The 13,106-nt window shown below is 39.5% G+C and overlaps 1 protein-coding gene and 1 pseudogene across 17 annotated transcripts in view; one reads left to right on the forward strand and one right to left on the reverse strand.

Annotated features, from left to right (window-relative positions):
* Positions 1 to 13,106, forward strand: part of UNC13B (unc-13 homolog B) — a 259,488-nt gene that overhangs the window by 45,099 nt on the left and 201,283 nt on the right. The gene's annotated exons all lie outside the window — the stretch shown is intronic.
* On the reverse strand, positions 7,699 to 8,739 carry LOC122474558 (annotated as a pseudogene).

Genomic DNA, 13,106 nt, shown 5'->3' on the forward strand with positions numbered 1-13,106 from the left:
GCCACTAAACCACACTTCTTATTTGACTGCAAGTTTACTTCTAGGACTTCATCCTAAGAAAGTAAAAATTTTTGTATCCCTGATTATCTGTGAGAACAGTCATTCAAAGTTATTTATAATTGTATTTATTTGCTAGGGCCACCGTAACAAAGTGTCACAGACAGGGTGGCTTAAACAACAGACATTTGTCTTACACTTCTGGAGGCTCAAAGTCCAAGATCAGAGTGTCTGTCTGTAGGGTACTTCTGAGGGTTGTGATAGAATCTGTTTCATGCCTCTCCCTTAGCTTCTGCTGGCTTACTGGCAATCAATGGCATTCCTTGGCTTGTAGAAGCATCTTACATGATGGTGTCCTTGTGTGCATGTCTCTGTGTCCAAATTTCCCCCTTTTTATAAGGATATCAGTCATAATGGAGTAGAGTCTACACTGAAGACTTCATCTTAATTATATCTGCAATGACCCTATTTCCAAATAAGGTCACATTCTGGGGGGTGCCTAGGTGGCTCAGTTGTTTGGGCATCTGACTTTGGCTCAGGTCATGATCTTACAGATCGTGAGTTCCAGCCCTGTATTGGGCTCTCTGCTGTCAGTGCAGAGCCCACTTTGGATCTTCTGTCCCCCCCTCTCTCTGCCTCTCCCCCACTTATACGTTCTGTCTCAAAAATAAATTAAAAAAGAAGTCAAGTTCTGAATTACTTGAGGTAGGTAAGGACTTCAGCATTTGAGTTTTAGGGTAACACAGTTCACCCCATAATAATAATACTTGATAATTGAAAGCGAGGTAAAAGTCCTGAAGGAGTGAACAATATAAATACTGTTTATTCAATAAATATAAACTATTTTAGCTTGGGCTGCTACAACAAAATACTATAGACTTGGTGGCTTAAACAAGAGACATTTATATTTCACAGTTCTGGAGGTTGGGAAGTCCAAGATCAAGTTTCTGGTTCTTGGTGAAGGCCATCATCTTGGCTTGCAGGTGGCTGCTTTCATACTGTGTCCTCACATAGTGGAGAGGGAAAGAGAGCTAGCTTTTTGCTCTCGTCTTGTAAGGATCCTAATCCCATTATGAGGACCCTACCCTCAGGACCTCAATTAAACCTAATTACCCTGAAAGGCCCCACCTCCAAATATAATCACATTGAGGGTTAGTGTTCTAACATATGAATTTTGAGGGGACACTTTCAGTCCATAGCAGCTAATAAAAATCATGTTATAAATGAATACCTAATAATAACATGGAAAAATGTTTCATAAAACATTTTTAATGGGCAAAACAGATTGTAAAACCAGCTGGGTGTGGTAAGTTCCAAACTAGCTAGGTAAAGCAAAAAAAAAAAAAAAAAAAGTATATTGATTGAAAAAAGACTAAAAGTATATATACATAGTAATGTTAAAATAGTTAAGTAACATGGTAGAATTGTGGAAAATACTGCTCTTTTTTGATGTTTTCAATAAATGTGTACCAGTTTCATAACAAAAAAACCACAATACATTTGTAGGAGTGGAATTAATAGTTGAAAAGCAAAAAATTTGAACTTTTTTAAAGTTTATTTTGAGAGAGAGCATGAACACAAGCAGAGGAGGGGAAGAGAGCTAGGGAGAGAGAGCAAATTCCAAGCAGATGTGGAGCCCTATGTGGGGTTTGAACCCAGGAACTGTGAGATCATGACCTAAGCTGAAACCAAGAGCCAGAGGCTTAACTGACTCAGCTACCCAGGTGCCCCTAAACTTTTTTTTTAACTTTTTTTTTTTTTTTAAATGTTTATTTTGAGGGAGAATGCGTGAGCCCGTGAGAAAGAGAGCAGGGGAAGGGCAGAGAGAACTGGGGAGAGAGAATCCCAAGCAGTCTCTGCACCGTCAGCATGGAGCTTGACTGGAGGCTAATACCTCAACCTGTGAGATCATGAACTGAGCCAGAATCAATTGAGTTGGACACTCAACTGACTGAGCCATCCAGGTGCCCCTGAGAGACTATTAATGCTCATCTGCTCTGCCTTGGCTCCAGAAACAAATTCATAATCATTCACAGAATTTATTTTCCCAGATCATTTTCACCATCTCTACCTCTACTGCATCAATGCAAGTCACTATTATTTCTTGTCTGGACTGCTGAAATAGCTTTCTGTCATATCTTTTTTTTCTTCCATTTGTGCTTTTCTTTTCTTTTTTCTTTTTTTAAAAATTTGTTATTTTTTTTTAGTGATTTCTATACCCAGTGCAGGACTTGGGCTCAGAACCTGAAGACCAAGAGGTGCATGCTCTACCTACTGAGCCAACCAGGTGTTCCCATTTGTACTTTTCTTACGTATATTTTCCAAATAGTAATCAGAGCTATCTTCTAAAAATGTAAATCAGAGTGTGTCACTTGTCTACCCTGGTCTTCCAATGGCTTCCAAGTGTGTATAGCTCTCACTTTTAAAATCTATTCCTGGGCGCTTGCCTGGCTCAGTTGGTGGAGTGTCCGACTCTTGGTTTTGGCTCCAGTCATGATCCCAGGGTAATAGGATTGAGCCCTGTGTCAGGCTCTGCACTGAGTGTGGAGCCTGCTTAGGATTCTGTCTCTGTCTGTCTGCCTCTCTCTTTCTCCTCTGCAAGTCTCCCTCACATGCACACACACACACACACTTTCTCTCTAAAGTAAGTTAAAAAAACAAACAAACAAACAAAAAAAAACCTAGTGACGCCTGGTGGCTCAGTCAATTGAGCATCTGACTTTGGCTCTGGTCATGATCTCATGGTTCATGAGTTTGAGCCCCACATCCACCTCGCTGCTATCAGTGCTGAGCCTGCTTCTGATCCTCTGTTTCCCTCTGTCTGCCCCTCCCCGCTCATGTTCTCTATCTCTCTCAAAAATAGAAACGTTAAAAAAAAAATCTATTCCATTTCCTGAATTAGGAGAGCTGACATTCTAATACTGAAGGACTCTTTTGTAAGTATTTCTATTCTCTATCTCCTCCCTCCCACCCCTGAAAATATACCTGGAAAAACATTAGGCAAAAAGGCTTCAAAAGAGAGGAACAAGTGTGCTTTAAGAACTGAGATCCAATGAAAACATGCATGTAGAGATTCTTATACCTCTCTAACCATCACATCCACTTCCTCAGGAAGGCCCTCTTGTGTATGAACACATGACATGTACCTACTGAACCTTTCTCTAGGTCTGAAGGAAGAAATAATTACTAAATTCCTTGTCTCTTCCACTCAAAATGAAGGAATCTAACAAGGATAATTTTCCATACTATCCAGACCATGAGAATGGCTGTCTACCATTTTGAGTGTAGCTAAATCTTGGGGCACCAGGGTGGCTCAGTCAGTTGAGCTTTCTACTTGGGCTCAGGTTATGATCTCACACTTCCATGAGTTTGGGCCCCGCATCCGGCTCTCTGCTGTCTGTGGAGTCTGCTTTGGATCCTCTGTCCCCCTCTCTGCTCCTCTTCTGTTTGTGCTCACACATTGTTTCTGTCTCTCAAAAATAAACACCAACAAAAAAGTGTAACTAAATCTTGAAGTCTGACTGCCTGAGTTTGAGTCCCAGCTCTATTACTATGTAACCTTGGGCAAATTGTTTAAACCCCCCTAAGACTCAGTTTCCTTATCTGTAATGCGGATCTAATACTTCTGCTTATCTGAAAGTTTCTGTAGGGATTAAGAGAACATTTAAGAGATTAAGTGCGGTTAGTGTGTTTTCAAAAATGTTAGTGGTAGGGGCGCCTGGGTGGCTCAGTCGGTTAAGCGTCCGACTTGGGCTCAGGTCATGATCTCGCTGTCCGTGAGTTCGAGCCCCGCCTCGGGCTCTGTGCTGACAGCTCAGAGCCTGGGGCCTGTTTCAGATTCTGTGTCTCCCTCTTTCTCTGCCCCTCCCCTGCTCATGCTCTGTCTCAAAAATAAACGTTAAAAAAATTTTTTTTTAATGTTAGTGGTAGTTACTGTTTTTATAGTTCTCACTATTAGCACTATAATCCTACCTCATTCCAAGGAATGTGTTGTATTTATTTCTTTTATAGCATTTGTGTTGTAACTTTATATTTTTACATTTATTTTCTCACAGATTTTAAGAGACTCATTTTATCTTTAGTTTTTATACTTAAAAAAATTTTTTTTTGATGTTTTATTTTGAGAGAGAGTGGGAGAGGAGCAAAGAGGAATACAGAGGATCTGAAGTCGGCTCTGTGATGACAGTAGAGAGCCTGATGCGGGGCTTGAACTCACCAATTTTGAGATCATGACCTGAGCCAAAGTCAGATGCTTAACCAACTGAGCCACGAGGGCACCCCAAGAGATTAATTTTAAATTTTGTATTCCACTAGTGCCTAGTATACTTGACATGTAATCTATAGTTGGGTTAATCTGAATAAAGACTAATGTTTGAGTTCCTCTAAATTAGTGGACTTTTGTACAGAGTACACAGACTTAACAAAGTATGGGTAAAATATAAGCAAGCTTTAATACTGCCTCCCACAATCTTGTGGAGAAGAAAAGGATAATTCCTTTGCCAAATATGAAAATAGAGGGTTTTGTTTTGTTTTGTTGCTGTATACCAACATTAAAGAAGGATGAGTAGAATTCTTCTGACACCCTTTGTGTTCCCAAAGAACCTGAGCCCTTCAGCCACCAGTTGGTTGTCTCTAGCTGTCTCAGAGAAATGGCCATTGGTCCTTTTGTTTTATGGGGCCAACTAGATATGACCTTGACTCTTTAATGTCCAGGCATTCAGGGACTGGGCACAGATAATCCCTTTTTAAAAATACAGAAGTAAAGGGGTGCCTGGGTGGCTCAGTCAGTTAAGCAGCCGACTTCAACTCAGGTCATGATCTAATAGCTCGTGAGTTCGATTCCTGCGTCCAGCTCTATGCTGACAGCTCAGAGCCTGGAGCCTACTTCAGATTCTGTGTCTCCCTCTCTCTCTACCTCTCCCCTGCTTGCACTCTGTCTCTCTCTCAAAAATAAATAAGCATTAAAAAAAAATTAATATGCAAGTAAAAAGCCGATCACATGTTTATATTTCAGATGTAGCATTGGCACCTAAACTCAAAACTGCTTCATTGTAACTAGATTGCCTCACTTAATTTTACATGTAAGGCCCATAGATTTCTAATTGTGCTAAGGAATTGTTAGTTGGGTTACTAAAGAAAGTCTTAGAGGCAAAAAGTCTTATTTATGTTATTTGGAAGAGTGTTCTAGGTTCCAAAAAAGGAATTGTGTCAGGAACTCCTTACCAGGATTACAGTCAAGGAATTTTGGAGAAATAATATGATGAATAAAAAAAGAATCCTGTCCTTAAAGAACTTTTGCTCATTATAGGAGTTAAGATTTTGAAATAAGTCACACATAGGCAGAAGAGATAGAAAACAAGAGGTGCATATAAACTGCTGTGGGAATTTGAAGCAGGGAGACCATATTTCTGACTGACAGTGTTTGGGGGGAGAAATTAGAAAGTTTAGTAGGAGAGATATTATTCATGTTTGGTGTTGAAAAAAGGAATATTTTGAACATGTGGAAACGAAATGTATAGTGAATGTCCTTATTAAGGGCAGGAGTCATATTTATTGTATTTTTAAAAATATAATCTACTTGGCTGTTTTTGATAATAGTACTAATAATCATAATAGTTGACATTTATTGTCTGCCTGCTCTATGCCAGAATTTGTTCTAAGTGTTTTACATTTATTAACTCCATCTTTACATACCGGTTATCTTCATTTTAAAGGAAATGAGACTTGAGGCCCAGATTAACTAATTAACTTGCCCAACATTACATAGCTTATAAATGGAAATAGCTTGGGTTCCAACCTCTGTAGTCAGATTCTAGGACCAATTACAATGGCCTATCAAGCTAAATGTTTTCTTTATATAATCTTTTTTTCCTGCCTTTTTCTTTCCTGCCAGACATTGCCTTTTTTTTTCTTTTTATCAAAGTTACATCTGCATGTAGTTTAAAAAGCCAATCAGTAAACATTATACATTTTGTTAGGACAAACATCAGTCTCCCCTCCGCCCCCCTCCCCCTTCCCATTAGAAGTTACTACTGTGTTTACTACTGTAAGCAAGGTATGGGAGAGGCTATTTATTTGCCTCACTCCCCTTCAGATCATTACTGCTTGCTTTTCTTAATGCTGTACTTTACCTTGGGGGTATAGGATGGCCAACATTTAATGTATCTACAGTTGTAGAAGGGGATGCCATCCATGAGTTGTACTAGTTGCTCAGCTCTCCCAGTCTTTGGCTTTCCTGTCAAGAATTTCATCACCTTTTCCTTCTTAGCTTCATCTCTCTTCTAGTTCTCACTGCTTTGGTACAGGCTGCCATCCTCTCTAACCTGGAATGCTGCAACAGCCTTCTTACTGGTCAGCTCGCCTTCCTCTAGTTTATTCTCTACACTGTAGCCAGAATAAATTTTCTAAAATGTAAATCTGATTAAGCATTACCTGCTTGAAAGCCCTTGGGACAAAGCCTTATCTCCAGATTCCTAGCCTGGTTTACAAGGCCCTTCATGGTTGTCCCTAGCTTTTTCCTCAACTTTTGCCATTTCCTCCCCGCACCCCCACCCCTTAAATTCTGATTATAATAAAACTACTAGTGATGTACTATTTTTTTCTTTCATCTTTGAGGATACATGTAAAGATATGAAGATAACTGTCAAATGTGCAGCGTAACTTCATGAAAACCAGCAAAGCCACACAACTATGTTTCCTAGGAAGAACAGGAATCAGGCCCTCAGAGTAGAGAGAACTTAGAGTTTGGGAACAAAAAGTTGTTCAGGAATGAATGCAATTCTAATAAACAGGCTATCTTGTTACCCCTGTAGCCTCAGGAATTTGTCAGTATGGAGCAGAGACATAGTGTTTTGTTCTTCTCCTTGATTTGTTTTCCCCCCTAATTTGACATTACTCTTTACTCTCAGACTTGTCTCTGGGAGTTACATTTCCTTCCCTTAGTAAGTTGCTGATGGATTTGGTCAGTCACTGCCCCTATAAATAATTTACTTTTGGCAGAGATTTTCCTTCAGAACATTTGTTGAGCTGCTATGTAGCCTACTGATTGACTGCCTCTTGGGCCTGAGAATCACCCTTGATATAATCAAAGGGGGAAAGGGTGATGGCGTCAGGTTGTAGACACAGATACTTAAATATGTGAAGAATTTCAGTGGGCTGCTTTCCTTAGTTCAGGGCCAATGATAAGGTATTTATTTTAGCAAGGCATCCATAGCATAATGGATTTCTTTTTCATATGTGATTGGTAACTGGCTACATGTAGAGTTCCTGGATTGAAATATTTTGTCATTAGAAGAATATAGATAGGGGCACCTGGGTGACTCAGTTGTTAAGCATCCAACTCTTGATCTTGGCTCAGGTCATGATCTCAGGGTTTGTGGATTTGAGCCCTGCATCGGGCTCTGTGCTGACAGAGTGAAGCCTGCCTGGGATTTTGTCTGTTCGGCTCACACATGCTCTTTTGTGTGCACTCTCTTAAGATAAACTTAAAAAAAAAAAAAAATAGATAGTGCCTTTTTTTTTTTTTTTTTAAGCATCACAGAGAACTTATTATTCCCAGATGAAGTCAATAAATAATTCTTCCTACTCCTGTCTGACACCAATCTTGTGAAGGGCAGTGAATCAAGCTCCCTGGTTGTTTCCCCAGGAGTTAGGAGCTGCCAGGCTGGGGCCTGTCTGGGTGTGGGTGTTGGGCAAGCCGGCTCAGCCTCCACTCCTTGCTCTTGGAGCTGGATCTCCATCCTGAGGAAGGCCTTGAGGTTCTCCTCAGCCTCGTGTTCCTCCAGGGCGACCAGGGCCTGCTCCCCGCCATCCTGGTAGTGCTGCGGTAGTGTGGCCTCATACTCCACCCACACTCACTTGGGGGCAGCCACTCATGCAGCAGTTTGTGTGGGGCTTGAACCCAAGGGGCGGGGGATACTGGTTACAAGGGGCCCCCGCCAGGCAAGGAGGACTTGTGCTGCCTGGTGCCCTCTGCACGGGACTGAGAGCGCACCTCCACGTGGTCCTTCTCAAAGTCTCTGTGGCCTTCCCGGGCTTGGACCCAGGCACGGTGCCGGTAAAGAGTGCTGCTGCCTCCTGGAAGCCTTTAGCACCAGTCCCAGCTGGAGAGTTGCCATGGCCCCAGACGCCTGGCAGCGGAGGTCACCGCCCAGCCTCCCCCGGCCAAGCTCCCGAGTAGCATCTCCCCCGCACCCCTCCGCTTTTTTTTTTTTTTTAAAGATTTTACTTTTAAGTTATCTCTGCACCCCATGTGGGGCTCAAACATAGAACCCTGAGATTAAGAGTCCTATCAATGTTCTACTGACTCGGCTAGCCAGGAGCCGCAGATGTTGCTTTTTACTAGAATATTTTTGGGTACCGAGCCTCTTTTTTTCCATTAATTTTATCTGATACCCTTGAGCTCTTTCAGGTTGCAAATTCAAGTCTTTGTTCATCCGAAGAAAGCTTTCTTCTATATTTGAATATTTTGTTATGTTCTTGTACCATCTTCAGGAACTCTAATTATCCATGTGTTAGAGCTCTGCTACTCTCTCTCCACCTGCCTCCCCTTTAAAAATTTTATTAATTTCAATTTTTTTCTTTTTCATTTTTGGAGAGTTTCTTAAGTTTCTCCTTTGAATCATCATTTCAGTTTTCTTCAAAGTTGAAGTTTCTCTTGCTACTTTTTTTCTCTCAGTACTTCTAATAAATTTTTATAACTTTTTTCATGTTTAGGGGCACTTGGCTGGCTCTGTCAGTGGAGCATGCGATTCTGGAGCGTGTGATTCTTGATCTCTCGGTGTAGGTTTGAGCCCGCATTGGGTGTAGAGATTACGTGTAAAAAAACAAAAAGCAAAAACACATCCTTTTCTCATGTTTACCTCAATATGCTTATCTCCCTGAGCTTCCTTTTTATTTGCCTCTCAGAAATCTTTCTTAGTATTTTAGTCTTTTATTTTACCTTTTCTCTTTGGCTTCTGTGACTCCATTTTATTTTATATTTTTAAAGTTTGGTTGGTTATTTAGAGCGCCAGTGGGGGAGGGGCAGAGAAAGAGAGAGGGAGAGAGTGAATCCGAGTCCATGGAGCTCTAGGGGACCTGAGCTGAAATCTAGAATCAGGCGCTTAACTGACTGAGCCACCCAGGTGCCCCTCTGCGACTCCATTTAAAAAAAAAAAAAAAAAGCTGCGAAATACTACCTAATTTTTTTTTTTTTTTTTTGCACTACATAATTTCAAAAGTCTTTCTTTACCTTTAAATGCATGTTCTTAGGTTGTTTTAGAATCATTTCATGGTCTATTTTTGGGGGGTATTAAAAAACATTTAAATATTTTTCCCCCCATGAATGATAAGATACTCATTCATATGTGGCTCCCCCCAGCCCCCAAACAGGGTGAGTGGCCATTTCTTAGATGACCTTGCTTTCCATTTCCTCTTAGATTTTGACATAGGGTCCTGATTGCCAGTTAAGTGATCCAGTAACCTCAAGGGAATGAGGAGGGAGGCCTGGCCACAAGTACATTTTTAGGGGAGAATTCTCTTTGTGTAGGATTTTATTTGTTTTTGGCAAAGTTGGTACGTCAGGTTCCGTTCTAATGTGGCTGCCCTGCTGCCTTGTACTACAATAGTCTTGCTTTCTCCTGAAGAATGGATCTGCTTTGCTACACTGGAAAATGGTTTGCCATTTGTGCAACTAACTCTTTATGCCCCAGGTTTTCCAGTAAGATTATTCTCAGATTCTGCCACATTGATCTCTAGATGCTATACCTTACCTTATGAGAGGAGAGTCCCACTGCTTTAATAAAAATGTTCCTCCAACCCCAAACTCCTCTTTGGGCTCCTGTCCACAGCTCTTCTCAGATCCTTCTAGTTTGGTAGTTTCATGTGTGTGATATCTGTCAGGAATTCCAAAAAGCTTTAGACATTGTGTATCCTTCGCTAATTTCAATTTCCAGTGCAAGCTTTCCCCTGGTTTTGTGTGTCTTATTTCAGTAAGAATTTATCAGGGCCAAGCAGGAGTTAGATTTGCATTCTCTGTCTGTGGTCCCACAAAGTCCTAAAAAGTATCTTCTATGAAGAAACTTCCTTTTTTAACAAAGGGAGGTCATCTTTTACTTAAGGACCAAATTTTGTTTTCCCTTATGAAAATGAATAGCTTAAAACATACTTGTAAAAAAAAAAGTAATAATAAATTGTAAATGTGTGGTATACAGGAGAATGATTTAATATATGGTATTTAAAACATGATGATATTTTAGGGAACCATTAGAAATGATAGTTGTAAAGACTGTAATAAACATGGAAAAATATTTGCTATTTTGAGAGGAAAATAATTTTTCACTGTATAGTTTTCTTCTTAGAGTGTTCAACTTTGATACTTATAAAGGAGGGAAAGGAAAAAGGACATCTTGTCATGGCAGCTGAGTCAACTCCTATGGTCGGTTGGCTGAGGATGCCACAGTAGTGGAGTTTTATGTACAAGTATTTGACAAATGTAAAAGTATAATCAGCAAAATATGCAAAATAATTGCAGGTATGTGTGTGTATATATATACACACACACATATATATGTATATATACATATATATATATAAAATACCATGGCACATTGAAAACAGCAGTGGGATTATATGATTCCTATCTTTCCATCCATTGATTTATTATTTATTTATTTATTTATTTAGAGAGCGAATGAGAGTGGGCAGAGAGAGAGAGAGAGAGAGAGAGTGTGCATCCCAAGCAGGTTCTGCACCATTGGCGCAGAGCCCAACGTGGTCCTTGAACTCACAAACTGTGAGAACATGACCTGAGTTAAAATCAAGAGTCAGAACCTTAACCACTGAACCACCCAGGTGCCCCTGATTCCTATCTTTTAAAATGTTAACTTTTAAATAAAAAGCAGATGGTGGTTATTATATTTAGAGTGGACACACTTTTTGAAAAATGCTAGATTCTGAAGCAAGAATGTGACAAATAGGGAACTCTATCTCGTGCTGCAAAACTTTAGAAATTGTTTCTTGAGTAGGACAGATTTGAACAAGGCAGGTTAGTCATTCCCTATGTCTCTGAGGAACCAGGTCACTGGATGCAGAGTCAGTGTGAATAGGATTATTTCCTGTAATCTCAAGGGTGCCAGTTGTAGATTTGATTCTTCAGCAAGGTCAGAAAAACTCAAGCTAAGGGTTTGAGAGTTACCCACGGTATATCTTCTTTTATTTCTGCTTTTTATTTGTAAGGAGTCTAGGGCTACATTCTCTCTTTAGCCCTGACTTCCAGGGTTTTCATGTTTGTTGGAGTAGTAAAGAGCCTAAATACTCAGTTATGACTATTTCTTTACATCCTGCTTTTCTCCTGTTTTTTTTTTTTTTTAAATACATAATAGTACTGTGGAATTAGATGATAAAAGGGGGTTGGAGCCCTTCCCAGTTTTGTCTGTGAGAATACTACTTAAAAATTAGTTTCATAATTAGATAAGTTTATCAATCAGGCCCCCCCCTTTTTTTTTTTTTAACAATTTGAGGACATAGTTGATAGTGTAGAGGCATGTACTGTTTTATTTTAAACATATTTAATGTTTTTCAAACTTTAAACCTTTCAAACTTCTAACTTAATATCTGTTTTAATAAGTGAACAATATGAAGATGTATAAGGATTTAAAAACTTGTAAAAACGTGATAACTTCACATCTGTCCCCATCTCATTTCCTGAGGTAACTTAACAGCCCACTTGGTGTGTATCTTTCCATACCTTTCTTCATATTCAATTTACAGCATATATACACATTTATTAGGGTTTTATTTCCTTTTTTATTTTTTTAAAAAAAATTTTTAATGTTTATTTATTTTTGAGACAGAGGGAGACAGAGTGTGAGTGGGGGAGGGGCAGAGAGGGAGGGAGATACAGAATCTGAAGCAGGCTCCAGGCTCTGAGCTGTCAGCACAGAGCCCAATGCAGGGCTTGAACCCACAAACCATGAGATCATGACCTGAGCCGAAGTCGTATGCTTAACCGACTGAGCCACCCAGGTGCCCCTCCTTTTTTAAATAACAGTTTTTTTGAGATATAATTTACATACCATAGAATTCACCCACCTAAGTGTAGTGGTTTTTAGTATATTCAGAGTTGTGCAACCATCGTTCTATTCAGTTCTACAACATTATTACCCCAAAAGAAACCCCTTACCCATTAGCAGTTACTCTGCATTTGTTCCCCAACCTTTCCAGTCTTAGGCAACCACTAATCTACTTTTTCTTTATAGAAGTACTTTTCTAGACATTTTATATAAATGGAATTATACAATAACTTTTGTGGCTGGCTTCTTTCACTTAGCATAATGCTTTTGAAGTTTACTCAAGTTTTAGCTTTCGTTAGTACTTTTATCCCTTGTATAGCTGGATAAGATTCTTTTGTTTGGGTACACCATTTTTATTTACCCATCCATCTATTAATAGATGTTTGGATTATTTCTACGTTTGGATTATTATGAGTAATGCTACTAAGAACATTCATGTACAGTTTTTGTATAGGTATATTTTTATTTATGTATTTATTTATTTTTTAATGTTTATTTTTGAGAGAGTGAGGGAGGGGCAGAGAGCGCGAGAGAGAGACACAGAGTCCAAAGCAGGTTCCAGGCTCTGAGCTGTCAGCACAGAGCCTGACGTGGGGCCTGAACTCCTGAACCACGAGATCATGACCTGAGCCAAAGTCTGACACTTAATCTCCTGAGCCACCCAGGCGCCCCTAGGTATATTTTTAAAGTTGAGGTAAAATTCATATAAAATTAACAATTTTAAATTATAGCTCAGTGGCATTTAGTAGATTTAAAATGTGGTGTGATTACCACCTCTAGTTTTCAAACTTTTTCATCATCCTAGAAAAACTCCATAATCATTAACTAATCACTCCCTCTCTCTCCATCTCCTGGTAACCACTAATCTGCTTTCTGTTTTTCTGGATTTTCTAATTTTGGATATACTGTATCATGTAAAAGGAATCATACAATATGTAGTTCTTTGTGACTGGCTTTGTTCACTTAGTATAAGTTTTCAAGCTTTATCCATGTTATAACATTTATTTGTATTTCATTCTCTTTTATAGCTTTTTTATTTCTTTTTTACATCTGTAT

This window comes from Prionailurus bengalensis, chromosome D4, assembly GCF_016509475.1.
Source record: "Prionailurus bengalensis isolate Pbe53 chromosome D4, Fcat_Pben_1.1_paternal_pri, whole genome shotgun sequence".
Classification (NCBI taxonomy): domain Eukaryota; kingdom Metazoa; phylum Chordata; class Mammalia; order Carnivora; family Felidae; genus Prionailurus; species Prionailurus bengalensis.